Source organism: Sturnira hondurensis, unplaced genomic scaffold (genome assembly GCF_014824575.4).
Source record: "Sturnira hondurensis isolate 20B ecotype Veracruz unplaced genomic scaffold, ASM1482457v3 Scaffold0013063, whole genome shotgun sequence".
NCBI classification, from domain to species: Eukaryota; Metazoa; Chordata; class Mammalia; order Chiroptera; family Phyllostomidae; genus Sturnira; species Sturnira hondurensis.
Window position 1 is genome coordinate 4,249,487 of NW_028085694.1, and position 17,917 is coordinate 4,267,403.

Genomic DNA, 17,917 nt, shown 5'->3' on the forward strand with positions numbered 1-17,917 from the left:
TTGTGGCATTGTTTAATGAAAGGTGTGAACCTGGCATCCAAACATAGTCCAGAGAAAGCAAATTCCTGTGGTTCTAAGACAGTATGATGTGTGCCTATATGGAAGCTACAATCTTCTCAAGAAGGAATGAATAGTGTTACTGGGTGGAATTGTGTCCACCCAAAAGGTATGTTGAAGTCCTAATCCCCAGTACATTAGAATGTAACTTTATTTGGAAATAAAGCCATTGCAGATATAATTAGTTAAAATGAAATCATAATGGAATAGGGGTTAGTCCCTAACCTCATGGACTGATGTTCTTGTGAGAAGAGTGAGACACAGGGAGGAAGATGCTATGTGAAGACACCCAGACACACCACAGGAAGACAGAGGTGAAGAGCGGAATGAGGCTGCCTGAAGCCAAGGCACATCTGGGACCACAAGAAGCTGGAAGAACCCGTGAGGGATCCTCCCCGGTACTTGCCAGAGGGAGGCTGGCTCTGCCACTGCCTTGATTGCAGACTCTGGCCTCCAGGCTCTGAGAGAATAAATTTCTGTTGTTTTGAGGCACTCAGCCTCTTGTACTTTATTGTGGCTGCCTTAGAAAGCTAACAGGTAGACTGCATTTTGTTTAGTAACATTTTATATATGTTATTCTCTCAACCAAGATTTGATACGTGTTGTACAGTAAAAAGTTTGGTAAGGGACCAATGTAGGTTTTATGTGCTGATGTTGAGGATGGACGCATATACGTTAATGAAAAAACTGTAAATATTGTCACGGTAAATGTTTCTTGTGAACGTGGCCATCCCTAAGGTTCACACCTGGAATGCAGTCCATCATGCCTGCATGTAGGAGGGGCCAGGTATGTACTTGAAAACAAATCCACGTGTTTTACTTTTGTGTGTAAGAGTGTGGGGTCTGTTTTATCATAGGAAACAAATGAACATTGCTGACATGATTTTGCTGCAATCATTGAATTGACACGATCACAAGCCACAAATCAGTTAGAAAATGCAGGGGAATGTTAGTATAGTTTATATGCCAGGGCTTATAACAAGAGTAGATAGCAGATCAAATTGTCTGTTGAAACTGCCCCTAATTATTGAAAACTCATCATTGGAATATAGGATACCTGCCCTCATGTTCTCTATAGTGGGAAGGCTGTATATACAGGTTTTCCTTCCTTATTAATTTCTTCCTGTCCAGAGACTTTTATTACCAAGCAGATTGTATTAAGAAACAAAAGTTTGTATAGTTTTATCCCCTTGTCTAAAGGTCAAACTTTTGGACACTCTCCAAGCAAGCAGCAGTGTAGAGATATAGAAAAACAGGGGCAAGTCTCTTACAATTAGAAATAATCAAAAACCCTGAATTAAATTTATGAAGTTTGCAGTAGCCATATGGCCAATTGGAGACAGACTCAGCGACAGGAGAAGAACGCATTAAACAGCAGATACAGGCAGATGACATGGACTGACTCACAATAGTGATGCTGTGTAGTGAGAGCGGGCCCCGCACTCCTAGCGGGACCCAGAGTTAGACATCCAGGGGCAGAGGAAGATCCAGAGGTAAGCTCTTATTTCCTAAGGCATAAGAAGTTGAAATAATAAAAATATTAAGTAAAAATATAGAGAGGACTTCTCTTACTGTGAAGTACTTAACATGCGTAATAAAATATGTATAAATATAAACTTTTAAATTCTTTTGAATTTAAAAGTAAATTGAATGTTTCTAATATGTTAAAATATAAAGAAATTTAAGATGTGTGGAAAGAGAAACAGACTGTAAAATATTTCTTATATTTGAAAAATAACAAAATACAAGGAGAGACGCCCCCAAAATCCAGAATTACCTCCTGGAGGGTGCACCCCTTGTAGTTCAGGCTTCCTCTGCTAGGTGAGTGTTCTCACGACCCATCTGTATCAGTGTACCAGCTGGCATTGTTTTGAGAAGCGGTGCTCAGCCTCAGTGAATTTTTTTTGAAGACTCCACACATTTGCCCATTTCATCATGGGTGATTTACAAGCCCATGCCATGCTGAATGTTCAGCAGTTTTTGACCCAAAACAGCATGACCCCAGTGCCCCACCCTCCTTATTCACCTGATCTCACCCCAAACAACTTTGTGTGTGTGTGTGTTGGTTTCACCAGATGAAAAAAGTCCTCAAAGGGAAACATTTTGCCCATGTGGAAGAGGTGAAACAAAAAACGGCAGAAGCACTAAGAGGCATCAAAATCAACAAGTTCAAAAACTGCTTGAGCAGTGGAAAAAAAAGTCTCAATAGGAGTATTGCTTCAGATGGAGAATGCTTTAAAGGTGACTGAAGTTTAAACATATAAGAATAAATACACAATTTTTAGAAATAAATTCTGGGTCTCTTGGGGTCTCCCTTCATAGAACTTCTAATAATGAAAAGATTGAAATAAAAAACCCAGTAAGACAAATTAGCCGCAGACAAGACTACAGCGGAAGAGAGACCGAGGGAGCAGTAAGCATCGGTTGCAGGACCTGACACAGAATGCAGCACAAAGAGAGAGTTGCTGGGAAATAGGACAGGTTAAGAGGCACTGAGGACAGAGTGAGAAGATTTAATATGTCTCTAACCAGAATTTCAAGAAGAGATAGTAGAGGAAGGGACAAAGCAATATTTGAAAAGACAATGAGTGAGACATTTTTGGAATTGATAAAAGATAGTAACCTCAGATTCTAAAACCCAAAGGACCCCCAGTGAGAAAAATCTAAACACACACACCTCCCTGAACATATTGTTGTAAAACTTCAGAATACCAAAGACAAAGAGAAGGTGTTAAAATTAACCTAAGAGAAAACACACAGATTACCGATTAATAAAGGAATAACAATGAAACAGCTGAATTCTCAGCAACAAAAGTGGAAAATGAGATGATCTGGGAAGGGCCCTGTCTGGTTCATAGACAGCCGTCTTTTTGTGATGTCCTCACGTAGTGGAAGGGACAGGGAGCCCTCTCAGGCCTCTCTATACCACACTGATCTTACTTGTGACCTAATTACCTTCCAAAGCCCTACCTTCAAACAGCATCACCTTTGGCATGAGGATATTCGTACATGAACTTGGGAAGGATGCAAACACTAGGATCTTTGCAGGCACACACGGAGCTTCAGCAGAACTAACAATGCTCCAGAATAGTGATTTCACTGGGTTTGATGTAATGCTTTGTCTTAAACACACACACACACACACACACACACACACACACACACGGGGCTGGGAGACCCCTCAAAAAACCCAGAATTTATTTATTTAAAATTGTGTATTTTTTCATACATGTGTTAACTGCAGTCACCTTCAAAGTACTTTCATTTGATGCAATACACCTATCGAGACTCTTCCCACTGCTTCACACAGTTTTTGAAGTTGTCGATTTTGATGTCGTGTAGTGCTTCTGCCGTTTTTTGTTTGTTTGTTTGTTTGCTTCAAACAGGAAGAGGTTTCACCTCTTCCACTTCAGCAAAACGTTTCCCTTTGAGGGCTTTTCTCATCTGAGGAAACAAGAAAAAAATGTCATTCGGGGCAAGACTGGGAGGGTGGGGCACAGTGGTCACGTTGGTTTTGGTCAGAAACTGCTGAACACTCAGCATGATGTGGGCAAGTGTGCTCGTAAACCACCCATCCTGAAATGGGCAAATGCATCGAGTCTTCAAAAATATTCACTGAAACCTCACACGGTCTCTCAGAACAACGCCAGGTGGTGCCCTGAGACAGGTGGGTTGCTAAAACTCTTCTCTAGTGCAGGAGGCTTGTACTATAAGGGGCCCACCCTCCAGAAGATAATTCTGGGTTTTTGGGGGGGTCCCCCCTTATATATATATTGATGTTATTTTGTAAGCACCAAATATTTTATATTTTAAGAATAGATGGGAATAAAAAGAAAAAGAAGCTCTAAATGTGACCATAATGTATCTGTCTTATGGTGCTTAAAATAATTAACTGGGCTGTTCGAGACACTACAATTGATGCTAATGCTCAAATAAATATTAGATAAGTTATTTTTACATTAGCTCAGTAACTGGGAATTACTATGAGCTCATGTCACTTAATTGGCAGCTGATTTCTGTCCATGGAGTCAAAGCCAAGAAGCCAATAAAGGCGCCTGTCTTGTGGAGACTGGCTCGGAGGCCAGCCTTTCTAGTATCATCTCCACTCCTAAGTACTGGTCAGCCCTGTGTGGTTGCCTTGTCCATGCTCTGTTCTAACCACTTACAATCCTCATAGCAACCCTTTGAGGCAGGTGTTATTGTTTCCCCCATTTCACAGATTGACACACTGAGGTCCTCAGTGGTTAAATACCTTGCCAAGATCACTCACTCAGCTAAGAAGTGGCAGAGTCTTCATTCAGACGTAGTTGGAGCCCAACGCCTATGTTCATGATTTTCCATCACTCCATCATCCATCTCAATTGTTCTTTCACTTTATGGCAAATAAGACTTCCAGGGAGGCATTGGATTAAAATATAGGTTCTTCTGACATAGCTGCTCTAAAGGCCATCATTCAAATGAGCTTTGGAATTCATAAAGTGGCATCTTAGGAATTTGCCACTGGTCTGACTTCTATCCAATTCACTCCCTGACAACTCTGACCATATCTCTGCTCAACATTAAGACTCAAGTCTAAGCCTCTTAGATGAGCACACAAGGCTATTCAAGCCCTGGCCCCTGAGCCCCCCTTTTGTGCCACAGCCATCTACTCCCTAAACCTTTTCTTTACTTTGTCACATGGACTCTTTTCCAAAACCATGCATAATAGTGTTTCACACCTCCATGCCTTAGTACGCTCTGCTTTTTCTGCCCAGAAAGGCTCTGCCTACCTTCTCCTGGCTAACCCCTATGCATCCTTCTAACTTCTCAAACTTCACTTCATACCTACTTCCAATATTGATTGAGAAGCCTACCCCATGCTCTTCAGTAACACCCCATGCTTTTATTACATCACAGAGCTAATGGCACTGCATTGTAAGCTTCAGTTATACTTGGATGTCTCTCCTCAAATAGTCTGTGATAATAGTAATAAATGTTACTTATGGAGCAGCCCTACTAAGTTTACATACACTATTTTTAAGTCCCAGTATAATTTCAAAGGTATCCATCTTCAGCTGCCTTTTAAGGTTGAGGAAACCGAGGTTTAGAGAGTGAGTTAGCAAGTCTGTGCTCCTACCATTATAACGGCAGCGTCATGCTCACATCTTGTTCCATAATGTCTTCCAGAGCCTGCCTTTAGTGCAGAAGCCGTCCTCGTTGGGTGAATGGCTGACTGGGATGGCCAGAGGGCCAGAGTTAGGAGATAAAAAAACAAAACCAAATTTGAAGTCACAGTGCAAAGACTTGACACTTAAGTTCCGTCTCTGCCTTTGCCTAGCTGCCAAGACAGGAGAGTTCCCCAACGCTGAGCGTGTCCAGAGGTGATTATTATTTCGAATGGGCTTCTGGGTAGGGGAAGAACTTGATCCTAGAGGCTGCAGATCAGCAGGGAACACTGAGTTTACCCCAGAGGCAGGGTTCCCATTAGTGCATGTTTTCTTTCGGGAAGAACTATGTTGTGATGCAGTTTTTATCTTAGTTCCTCAGATGGGGAGATAGTGAGTTGCTATCTCTGTGTGCAGCTGTGACCAGAGGCTGATGTGGGCTCGGGCTCAGTGCGAGCGCCTGCCTGCACACCCCCGGCCTTTCGCTTTGTGACCAGTGCTGCTGTTTTCTGAAAATAGAAGCTGATGCTGCCTCTGACTCACCCCCTTTCATCTCAGGTTCTTTTTGATACATTTGTCCTAAGTGTATCAACCCATCTCTGATTCTTTGCTACATGTCAGATTTGTAAAATTTGTGAAATTGGTGAGTTATGACTGAGAGATTTAAGCTTTCTTTGATTAATTTCTGGAAGTTGGTGTCATGTGAATCAGAAGAAATATATGTCTTTTTCTATGTTGCCTCTAATGATATACAAGGTCATGGCGCCTCCTTTACCCTGAGCTCTTTGAACAAGGTAATAGAGTCTGGTAAGGCCACCCCCCTGGAGTCTATCCCACCTCAGTTGGAGGGGTGGGGCAAGGGGGAAGTTCAGGTTCTACTTCTGGATTAGGCTTCTTCACCTGCTGCGGCTTTCTGATCCCTCTGGACTTCCTCTCCAAGAGCTCCTCCCCATCCCCTCCTTTAATACCTGCCCTTTCAGTGACTGTTCCACAAGGTCTTGGCTGCGTCCATGTAATCGGAAGTGGTATTGCCGCAGGTTCTGAGTGCCTGCGAAGGCCCCTCTGTGTTCTAGCCTGTGGGTTCCCAGTCTCCACCCCTCACCTCTGCAAAGACACCCCACGTATGATTCTACTTCCCCTGTCCCCCACCTTCTTCACCCTCAAACTGTGAGACAAACAGCAATGATCACTTTTCAGCTCTCTTTGTGTTTTAACCAACTGCTTAAGCTCTGAACATTTACTTCCATATGCTGCAAACGTATCTTAGACTTAGTTTTGTGTAGCTAAGTCTGTTTCTCTCTATCTCAATCAACCTAGTGCTGATTGCCTTAACAACAGAACTATTTCCGTTTTGTGCCTCTCACTCTGACAGGAAACCCAGAGAGATGGGATACATTCAGTGACTTTCTTCCCTTTCCCTTTTTACATTAAGTATTTTAATTATGAAAGCAATACATGTTCATCATCAGAAAACAGTGCAGAACTGTACAAATTTCCCAATCTCGTTTCCCACTAATAGGGTGGTAAGTCTTCTTCCAGCGATTCTCTAGGCATTTACCAAAAATAAAATAAAATAAATAAAAATAAAGCAAAATCACACACACATAATGCACTTTATAGACACAAATAGAATGCTACCAAAGATACTATTCTGCAATTTGATTTTTTCATTTAATAATTACTGTGATTATTTTCTATGACAGTGTATTTTTTTGTCCGCCATTATCTGCAATACTTACAGCATACTATTTATTACTAAGAACATACTAGTTTCAAGTTACAGAAACCCAACTCAAACCATGCCAATCCCACAAAGAGAATGTACTGGTTTACAGGAGTGAGGGAAAGGAAGGCGGGGCTGGCCTCAGGGAGGAATATGTTCAGGGGCTCAGTGGTGTCCTCAGGATACCTCCTCCTTCCATTTCTCAGCACTGAGGCTCTGTTTTGGCCTCATTCTCTTCCAGAGCAAAGCAAACTTGTTTATCCCATGCAGTCAGTCCCGCTGACACTTCGGGCTTGCATTGCCCCAGACCAACCAGCCTCAGTGCTCGGCCTCTGTAAACTGCAGCTCTTGTCGTGTGAGCAGACTTTCTCCGGCTGACACCCTTCCCCGAGGGTGGCAGGTGGGTAGGTGTAGGCTCCCTTCGAGTGGCAAAAGTGATCCGTCTTAGGTGTGCTTAACAGACAGGCCAAGGCCCTCCCGAGTGTTAGCCAAGTCGGGCGCTTTTATTCCTGAGAGAGGTCTAAAATGGGGTGTTCTTCCTACACAGGTTTCGTTGGTCCTACAATTTAGAGAGGCTCTCTTTAAGGAAAAGAAAATCAAAGCACAAAGTCACGCAAGTGAAGGCTCTAAAGTTTAAATTTCATCACCTTCATGGCAGGGCTGCCTCTGGGCAGCTTTCCGGTCCTGGAGCAAATCCAAAGAGCTTGTTGCTCAAGTTGTCTTCCCCTTCCACATGTATCAGGTGAACTGAACTTGTGCACATGGAAAGAAAAGAGTCAGGAAAAGAGATGGTTTGGGCCCAGAGGAGTCTGAAGCTGAACTTTTAACCATAACATGAAGGCATAGACTTTGTTTGTGGGTGAGTTTTCTCGTTATTCCCCATACTCCCTGAAATTGTGGAAAACAACACATTTCCCTTACAATCCACCCCCCGTTACTTTTCTAACTACATCTCCTACTATCTTCCTCCTTGCTGCTCCTCTTCATTCTCACTGGTCCTCTCTGGGCCCACCTGGCACGCTCTCCCCTTAGGGCCTCTTACTGGGGTTCCTTCTTCCTGAATGCTGTTTCTGTGTGTGTGTATTTGTGTTACAGAGAAAGACATGTGGATACTTTGGCCAAGTGATTTAAACTGATGAAAACATAATGTTTTTTCCCTCCGTCTCTTTCTTGCCTCCTCTCTTTCTCTCATACCCCATCCAATCAGTCAGGAAACACTGTTGGCTTCATCTTCAAAGTATGTTCTGAGTTCAAACAGTTCTTCCAGTTCCACCATTACCCTTGGGGGGTGGGGGGAGCTACCACCACCTTAGACTACCACCATAGCCTCCCATCTGGTCTGCCTGCTTCTCCCCGCAACCCACAATAGGCTGTGTCAAAGCAGCAACCAATGTGGTCCTTCAAAATATAAGTCAGATCATGTCACTCCTCTGCTCAGAAACCTCTCATGGCTCCCTCCTCTTCCAGGGTGAAAGCCAGTGTCTTCACAAAGGCCTATACAGCTATGCTGTCCAGGGAGGCAGCCACTGGTTGCAGGGGGCAACAAAGCACTGAAGGTGTGGTCGGTCTAAACTGAGATGTAAAATACCCACTGAATTTCGAAGAATTAGTTCGGAACAAAAGAATGTAAAGATTGGTGGTTGCCAAAGGTGGGGGCTGGGCTGTGGAGGAAATGAGTGAAGGTGGCCAAAAGGTACAAACAACTAATTATAAAATAAGTTCTGGGCTGTGTATACAGCAGGGCTACTATAGTTAACAGCACTGTAGTGTGTATTTGAAAGTTGCTAAGAGAGTAGATCTTAAATTTTTTCATCACAAGTAAAAAATGTTACTATGTGAGTTGATGGATATTAACTGAACTTATTATGTTAATTATTTTGTACATATGTCAAATCATTATGTGGTATATCTTAAATGAATACAATGCTGTATGTCAATTTTATGTCAACAAAACAAAAATTCTTAATCTTTCTATTGGTTATATATTGAAATTATAATGTTTTACTTATATCAGATAAATAAAATATTAGAAATTAACTTCATGAATTTCTATGAACTTTTTAATACGGCTAATAGAAACATGGAAATTGTGTATGTGCTCATGTTTCTGCTTGCATTATATTTCTGTTGGACAGCACGGGTCTACAGTATCCAGTCCCTCCCTACAACCTTTCCTGAACTTGCCTTCTGCTCACTTCTGTTCTTATTGACTCCAGTCTAGCCGCACTGGCTTTCTTGCTGTCTTTTTTAACACAGGAGTATACCAGGCATCCCCCTGCCTCAGGACTTTTGCACTTGCTGTTTGAACTCCTAGAAAACTTTCCCTCCAGTTACCTAGATTATTTGTACTTTTTAAAAAAGATTGCATTTATTTATTTTTAGAGGGAGGAGAAGGGAAGGAGAAAGAGAGGGTGAGAAACATCAATGTGTGGTTGTCCCTACTAGGGACCTGGCCTGCAACCCAGGCATGTGCCCTGACGGGGGGATTGAACTGCGACCCTATGGTTCTCAGGCCTGTGCTCAGTCCACTGAGGAACACCAGCCAGGGCAGATTATATTTTCTTTAATCTTCTCAGGACTTTATTCCAACTTCATCTTCTCCACAAAGCTTGTTCTGACAACCCTCCTGAAAACTGAATTCTTCATCCATTTCCACTCCTGTTTCACCGAACCCTTTTTCTAATTCATTTTTCCCCATAAAGTTTGTCACCATGAAACATACTATATATATTTTTGTATTTATTTTGTCTTGTTTGTTGTTTAACTTCCCCTCTAGAATGCAAGAGAGCAGGGCATTTTTGTTTAAAGCTGTGCTTCCAGCATCTGGAACTGTGTTTGGAACATAATAACTGCTCAGGAAAGATTTATTGAATAAATCATGAATTTTAATTAATGACTTAATTATCCAGGTAAATTGAAGATAAATGGCTTTTTCAGGGTCTTGCCGTGCAAGCAGTAGGTGAGTGGAATTAACTGTACAGGTAGACCTGTTAAGCATTTCTTCGGGGAGACTGCGCTCTGGTCTCAGGACAGCTCTCTTCCTTCTGTTCTGGTTTAAATCCCAGCCTAAGTTGAAAATCACTTTCTGGATGCTATCCCCATATTATCATCATACCTGTAGTTACCATTTTGGGGGTGCTTGCTGTATACCACACTGTGCTCTGCACCCTGCATGCATTTATTTTATTTCCTCTTCGAGATATGTGATGTTATTATTTCCTTTTTATAGATGAGGAAACTGAAGTAGGCAGTACTATTATTCCGTTATACAGAGGAGGAAATAGACTGAGCTAGGGGAAGTAATGTCACCCGAGGCTATACAGCGAGCACACGGTGGGTGGGCGCAGGTCTCAGATGCAGATCTTTGGACAGCAGGCCCTGTGCCGCCATGGAAAAGCCACTTACACTGTGCTTTCTACAATTAGAGACACTTGCCAGCAGAGTTGGGGTGAGGTGGGGGAACGGTTTGCAACCTGGCTGATGTTGTGGACGGCAAACAAAGCAGGAACGAAGTTGGGAAGCCACAGATGCAATGGTGTGGAGAAAGAGTCAAAAGTTCTCTTTCTGTCAGACCCGTAGAGATTTTGGCACATTGGCAATGTTTGCTAACTTCTTCCTGAGACTCGTTCAATTTTTTGCTATTTCTGAAGGAAAAAAAAATGTGAGGAATTGCTTTCATTCATTTAAAAGAAAAAACAAATTGCTCATTTTCTTGTCACAAGAAAACAGAGCGCCCTGGATCGGCCAGATGGCCTTTCAAGCTTCAGGCTGATGCAGAAGGAGTTTTTCCACTGCGCAGTTTTCATTAGAAAGGAGAAAGGGAAGTGGGTGGATGAAAGATGTCACGCAGATCGTGACATCTTTTGCTTAAAGAGGGTTCCCATAATGGCAAATAAATTGGTCTGGAAATAGCAATCAGCCATTTCTTTATGTAAAACGCACTTCCTAAAAATGTTCCTCTGTTGAAGGCTGTGCAGTGGAATTTAAGAGGAGGTTAGGGAACGGCGGATGTAGCCGCGGTTTGTCAGTGGCGCCGCGGCTATTCCCTGCTCAAAGGGACCAAAGTTTTGCCACCCTGAAGCTGCCTTTTTAGGGTATTGACTTTAAGCTGTTTATTAAAAAACAAAAGACTCAAAAAGAACCTTTGAGGCCCCCTCCCCCTTTCCACCCTAAAGATTTTTTTTAAAAACCAAGCTGTTTCAGGAATGAAATCTTAAGATGTTCATTTTAGCCTAATTTGAATTATATCCATGAGGAGGGCTTCAGGCAGGGACCTGGTAGCTAGATCCCCTGTGTCCATCGTTTCTGAGTCTCCCAGCAGGAGTTTGCCTGCATGTGTGTGTCTCTCTTTCTCAACTACCTATAAAGTGCCCATTCTCACTCCTGAAATCTAATAACCCATTTCCCTGCTTTTTTTGGTCCAAAATGTCATATGTACCCAATGCCATCTCACTGTCTTTGAGATTTTCATGCTTATTTGAATTCCCTGTGCACATATATTAAAATTTTGATTTTCTCCTATTAATCTGTCTCTGTTAATTTAATTGTAAGTCCAACTAGAAGAGCTAAGACAGTGGGAGAAAAAGTACTATTTTTTTTTTACTTCCCACCTGTCCTAGAAAAGAGATCTCTAGACCTCAAGCCTCCTGCAATCAGAGTGTGAGAGCGCAGGTCCCCCTGACAGGCAAACGAAACCTCATGGCTTCTCAGCAAAAGGCAGGCTAAAATATAGGCTTCCCCCTTGAAATGCCACACAGGCAATACAAACATGGCATAGGGGTTTATGATAGGTTGGTTTGCAACACTCCCATTTTACATTTTATGTGAGTTTCCAAGCAACAAAGCTTATTGAAAGTAGGGAGGTAGGGAAGCGAGAGATTTGGCATGGCAGAGGGTTTGGCCATGCAGGTGCACCAGACAACCTTGGGCATCAGAGGGCTGCTTGTCCCATCCCCCTGACCTGAACTCTTCCCCACTCCCCTGCCTCTCCAATGTTACCCTCAGCACCTGGTGAGCACAGAGTGGCTGTCCAAGCAGTACTCATCTCCTTGCCTTTGAGAACACACAAACATACGTCATACTTTGGTATCTTGATTCATTTAGGAACCACCCAATGTAAGTAGGAAATCGATTTCATCATTATTTTTTAGGTAAATGAAGCAATGCAGTATGTGGGGGAGTCCTAAGTTTGGATCACATTATTGTTCAGCTTTGGGGGCATAACTCTCCCTGTTGTGTTAACCCATCGGCCTTAACAGAATTTCTGTTTCTGATTTGGGGTTTCAGACATTAGCACTTAATTAAAATTAATTTAATTAAAACACATCCGCTGAGTTTTCTTTCTCAACTAATTTTAAAGCAGAATTATGTTTACTTCTAACTTTCATTTTTTTCACTGAATGAAATGTAGATTCAATGAAAGAAAGAAAATTATGAAACTTCTACAGTCCCGGTTAACAATTTGCACTTTGGTGCCTGTCAATATACTTGTTTGTACTAAAACATCAAATGGGCCAACTACACACAAATGGGCCAAGGAAAGCAAAAACAATGTAAAAACTGCCTAACAGGGAAGGAATCCACATCCCAGGAGGCCCACGATAATTGTGAAGGTTTATATGACATGTTAGCACAGTATTACCTCGTATTCTATTACTACCAAGTCAGTCACGGGGAATCAATTCAGGGCCAGAACTAAGTCATTCTGTTGGTGAATCCAGCCTTTAGTTTGAAACTCTTTTGCCACAATCACAGAGACTTTTCAGGCTCTGGATGGTCAGCACCTGCTGGACATTAGGATGCTAGAAACGTAGGCTGAGTAAGACCTTAGTCACAATTTTCTGTGTGCATGACTCATCCACGTTTTCTGTAATTGTCTTTCTAATTCTAGTATTATAAACTTTGCCTGCTGAAAAAATCATTTTATGACATTACTGAAATAGGCATTGCTTGAGAAGTTTTCAGGGAAATAAAATTCCGTACATGTATTTCAGGGTGGAGTCAGATGTGTTTGTGTTCTTCCCCCCTTTCAGGGGCCCCTCTGGCCCTCTCTGGGGAGAGGGAGTATCACCGCCCCACACTTGGCAGGAGTACTCAGGCCGCGGGGGTCCAAATGGAACCAGCCCCAATAGCCCCAGCACCTCGCTCTGACTGTGGTGTAACTCTTATCATCTCCCTCCCATCTACCATCTTGTCAGTTCTCCCAATTTAAGGGAGAACTGACATTCCAATGGATAGGCTTCCTCCTTCTAGCTTTGTCAGTATCCTCTGTCTGTTTTGCCTCCTATCCTTTGATCTGGCGCTTGTTGTGGACACCAGTCTTGGTCACTGACCTCTCCTGGTAATATGGGACTCAAGAGCTGGAAAATTTTAGTAAATAGTTAATAAGCCTAAGAGGTAATGCATATGTTAAAGCTATTGTTTCAGGAACTGCAGGAATGACCCACCACTCCCAGGAGAGACAGCCGACCTCCTGGGGCACAGCTGCAGACATCCCAGCCATTGTGTTCCAGGGAGAGATAGACACCACCGGTCCAAGGCAGCTAACTGCCCAGAGCGAGAATGCTTCAGTTTTTAATCTAATTTTCCCTGAATTTCAAAATCCCTCACCGCACTTCGTTCTCTGTTATAAAAAGGCTGGCTTGGAAGGAAATGTAAGACAGTCCATTAGGGTCCAAAGCTGCCGTCTTCTCAGATCACCAGCCATTTGAATAAAGCTGCCACAATGATTCAACCCCTGTCTCTGCTCATTGGGTCTGGTCTGTGACAAGCAGCAGGACACGGCTTTTCCGGTTTCGCTGGGAGTACTGCTGCAGCGGGCTGCTGACTTGCATCTCTGAAGACCACCTTGGTGCATCATGGGGGAGACCTCAGCCAGCTCCTGGCGTGCTTTGTGGACTTTTTTGGGGAGTAGTTTTAGGTTCACAGCAAAACTGAAAGGAAAGTGTGGAGATTTCCCATCTACCTCCTGCCCCAGTACATACATATGCTCCTCCATTAACATTCCCCACCAGAGTGGTCCATTTGTTACAGTGGATGAATCTACATTGATGCATCATAATCAGATTTCATAGTTTACATTAGGGTTCACTCTTGGTGTTGTGCATTCTATGGGTTTGGACAAGTGTATGACAGGTATCATACAGAGTATTTCCACTGCCCTAAAAATCCTCTGTGGCCCACCTATTTATCTTTCTCTCTTTACTAGCCCCTAGCAGCTACCATATCTATAGTTTTACCTGTTCTAGAATGTTGGAGTATAGTTGGAATCATACAGTATATAGCCTTTCCAGAAAGGTTTCTTTCACTTAAGCTTCCTCTATGTAATTTCATGACTTGATAGTTCATTTTCCTTTAATGTTGAATGATATTCCATTGTCTGGATGTACCATAATTTATTTCTCTATTTGCCAATAGAAGGACATATTGGTTGCTTCCAAGTTTTGACAGTTATGAGTAAAGCTGCCATAAACACTCATGTTCAGGTTTTTCTGTGTACATAACTTTTTACTTCCTTTGGGTAAATATTGAGGAGCACAATTACTGGATCATGTGATAAAAGTATGCATAGTTTTGTAAGAAACTGCCAAACTGTGTTCCAAACTGGATGTACATTTTGCATTCCTGTAACTGGATGCGCAGGTTCAGCTGCCTGCTGCTTTGAAAGCCAATACTTGGGAGGCAGTGCTGATGTAAAGGAAAGTGGTTTTATCCAAGCTCAGCCACCTGGAAGATGGGGACCTGTGTCTCAAAGTCCATCTTTCCATCTCAGTGCAGGCAGGGATTTTTATAGGGAGGGAGAGGCACAAGCAGAACAAAGAGATTGAGGGGAGGCTGTACACATGCTGGCAGTGTCCTTGGTGGCCCTGATAGGGATCTTTAATGTCAACATCCTGGAGCTGGTGGGTACCAGCCAAATTCCAGTAGTTGGGCGATCTGTGTCCCCCGAAGTCATGGTCAAGGCCATTTCTTCTACAAGCAGGAACTGGAACTGCTGGCGCTCACAATATGCTGACAAAGAAACTGTCAGTATGTCATTCCATTTTATCAGTTTGTTAGTGTGTCTTATTCTAATTCCACTTTATGGTAAGTCAGAGTAGTACAAGATTTTTATTCCCTTTCACATTCCCATCTGCAATGAATGAGAGTTCCTGTTGCTCCACATCTTCGCCGGCTTTTGGTGTTGTCAGGGTGCTGAATTTTAGCCATTCTAATTGGTATGTAGTGGTATCTCATTTTAATTTACATTTCTCTGATGACATATGATGTGGAGCAACTTTTCACTTGCCTTTTTCCCACGATACAGGGCTCTTACTGCATCTTTAAAACATCACAGTTAGGTCAGAGGAATCATCACCCTCTTAGGTCTAACAAATGACTACAGTCAGCCCCAGTTAGGTGTTTACCTTCCCCCCAGGCAGGTGAACTCTGATATGACCTGGGCACAGTGGTCTGGGTAACTAGTTTCCCCTGAGGGCAGGCTTTGTTAAGAACAAAGCATCCCACTCTGGTGTATTTCAAAATGGTTCCCTTTTGCCTCTCCCTGCTGAAGACCTGAGGTAATATTTCTAAGATATTTACTGTGAAAACCTGGCAAAGTTCTTGGAGATAAAAATCACAAAAGTGTGCCAGCCACTCCCCACCCCCAAGACTGGTTCCCTTGGAGTGTTTAATTCACAGACTTACTCATGTTGGACCTTCCTTAATTCATTAATGACAGTTCTGGTTTTCCTGCCCTGGCACTGGAGCCCACGGCAGCTCCCCCTCCCCAGCTTCTGCTCTGTAAATTGTGACTCCCTGTGCTTGCCTGTCTGTCTCACTGATATGAGGGGCAGTAGTTTGCCCTGGGTCTTCCCCTTTCTTTTGAATCTAAGAAGAGTCGTTTCTATTTCAGTCTGTTTGGAGTTTTGTTTGCCATTAGGACAGAGTGGCAGTCTTAAAGCTCCTTATAGGCAGAACTGTGAGGAGGACCAAAGTTTTGGCATCCCCGTATGCTTTGGGGTATATTGGTTTTAAACTTCTTATTAAGAAACAAAAGACTCAGACTCTCTTACCTGCTTGAATCAATTCATACACAAACACCTACAGGAAGGAAAGGAGCATCACTTTAGCATCATAGTGTAGACTAAATGTAGCAGATGAGGAGAGATCTACCGAAGCCTGTCTGAACTTCCCGAGGGCCCAGTGTTTCTGGTGACCCAGCAAGAGCTGATCACATTTGCTCTCTCTCCTCCACCTGTAAATGGCCCGCTTTCCCTTTGAAATCTCAGATCCCTGCCTCCTTCTGTTTTGTCCAAAACAGCACTTTCAACTGCTCCAGGTATCTTCAGGTCCTAATATCTTATGGTACCCCATATTTATTCACGATACATTTGGGATTTTTCCCCTGTTAATCTGCCTCATGTTAATTTGATTATTAGCCCGGCCAGAAGAACTTAAAAAGGTGGGAGTGAACTTATTAGTATTTTTTTTGCACTCTCACCCCATCCCCCAACAATTGGGAATCATTCTCCTGGGTTTCTTGCTCTGGCTGGAGGAATTTGTGAATCTCCAGGCTACCTGGGTACAAGGTGAGAAATAGCATGTGCTATAAGTGGTCTTTTATCTGACCATCCAGACTCAGGAAAGACACTCATATGCAGAAGAATGTTTCCTGCTCAGAAAATATGATGGACTCTTGTCTGAGCTGAAACCTATGTGCCACAGGGACTTGCAGATACGGTGTGGTCCAGGCAATGAATGCTCACCTGGCCAGTCACCGGTCCGATGAGCCTTGGTAGAGACATTGACTTCCCAGAAATAACACCCAGCCCCTTAGCTTTGTCATTTGTATCCCCCTTTGCCGAATAAATCCCTTCAATCTTCCTGAGACCCCACTGCTTGGGGGCTTCTTGGCTGACAGTAATCTACGGCTTGGATGTGAGCTCACAGGAGGCTCTGCTCAGACGCCTGCTCTATCGCCATGAACGTGCGTCTGAGAATGTGGGCTCTGCGTAGCGTCAGTCTATTTTTTCAAAGAAAAATGCATATCTGATTATTTATTTATTATTGCGGTAAACTAGTGATAACATAAATTTACCTCTTTTTTCTTTTCTTTCCTATGATAACTATCTTTATGGGTGTAAAGTAGTATCTCATTGTGGTTTTGGTGGTCCTTTCCCTAATGATTAGTGATCGGTGCACTTTTTCATGTGCTTATTGATCATTTGTATGTATTTTTTTGAGAAATGTGTGTTCATAGCCTTTGTCCATTTTTTAAGTAAAATTACTTGTTTTTGAGTTAGGTCAGTAATCTGATTTGTTTAATGGTCTTCCCCAAATGGGAAATATTGGTTACTAGGTACCCATTTTTCTTAAAGCCCATGAGCACAGTAACAAAGCTGTGGTGGTTAAGCCACGTCAGGTGAGTGGCTCTGGCCGCCTCTGCCTTAGACGGGTACAGGTGGAGAGGACCGAGTGAAGAGCAGTCGCATTTTAACATATAGTGTCGCCACTGTCCCATTTTCTTCCCTTTTATTACCAAAGCCAAAATCCACATGCCCTGCCTGTTCTAACCCCAACAATGAATGCAAATGACATATTGACTTTATTTAAAGGAGGGCCTCACCTGGCGAGGAGTCGGAGAAAACTTCCCATTAACTGAACGTGAAGCACTGAAGACCTCTGTTCCATTGTACAATGTTTCACTGAAGAATATTCCTTTGTAAAATGTGCCTCCACTCATTCACTGTGTACAAGAGGAGAAAATAGCCCATTGATATGAAACTAGATAATTCAAGAAGAAAGCAACCAACCTCCACGCTGACCTCCTCCAGTGCTGCTGGGAAAGGTGCTTCGAGTGGGCTCAGTGAGACGCCCTGGACTGGAAGGTCCTAGGATTGATTTCTGCCCCTGCTACTAGTTTGCTGTGTGACCTTCCACTCCGAGCTCAGTTTTCTTCCCCTATAAGATGAGCTTTATAACACCTCCATCCAGGAGGTTTTAAAAAGGCTAA

The 17,917-nt window shown here is 42.9% G+C and overlaps 1 long non-coding RNA gene across 1 annotated transcript; it reads left to right on the forward strand.

Moving 5' to 3' along the window:
- Positions 1 to 5,519: 5,519 nt before the first annotated feature.
- On the forward strand, positions 5,520 to 14,454 carry LOC118997371 (uncharacterized). The gene is made up of 3 exons (XR_005068653.1): positions 5,520 to 5,529; positions 8,444 to 8,453; positions 14,341 to 14,454. It is a non-coding gene; the product is annotated as an uncharacterized LOC118997371 (long non-coding RNA).
- Positions 14,455 to 17,917: the final 3,463 nt, after the last annotated feature.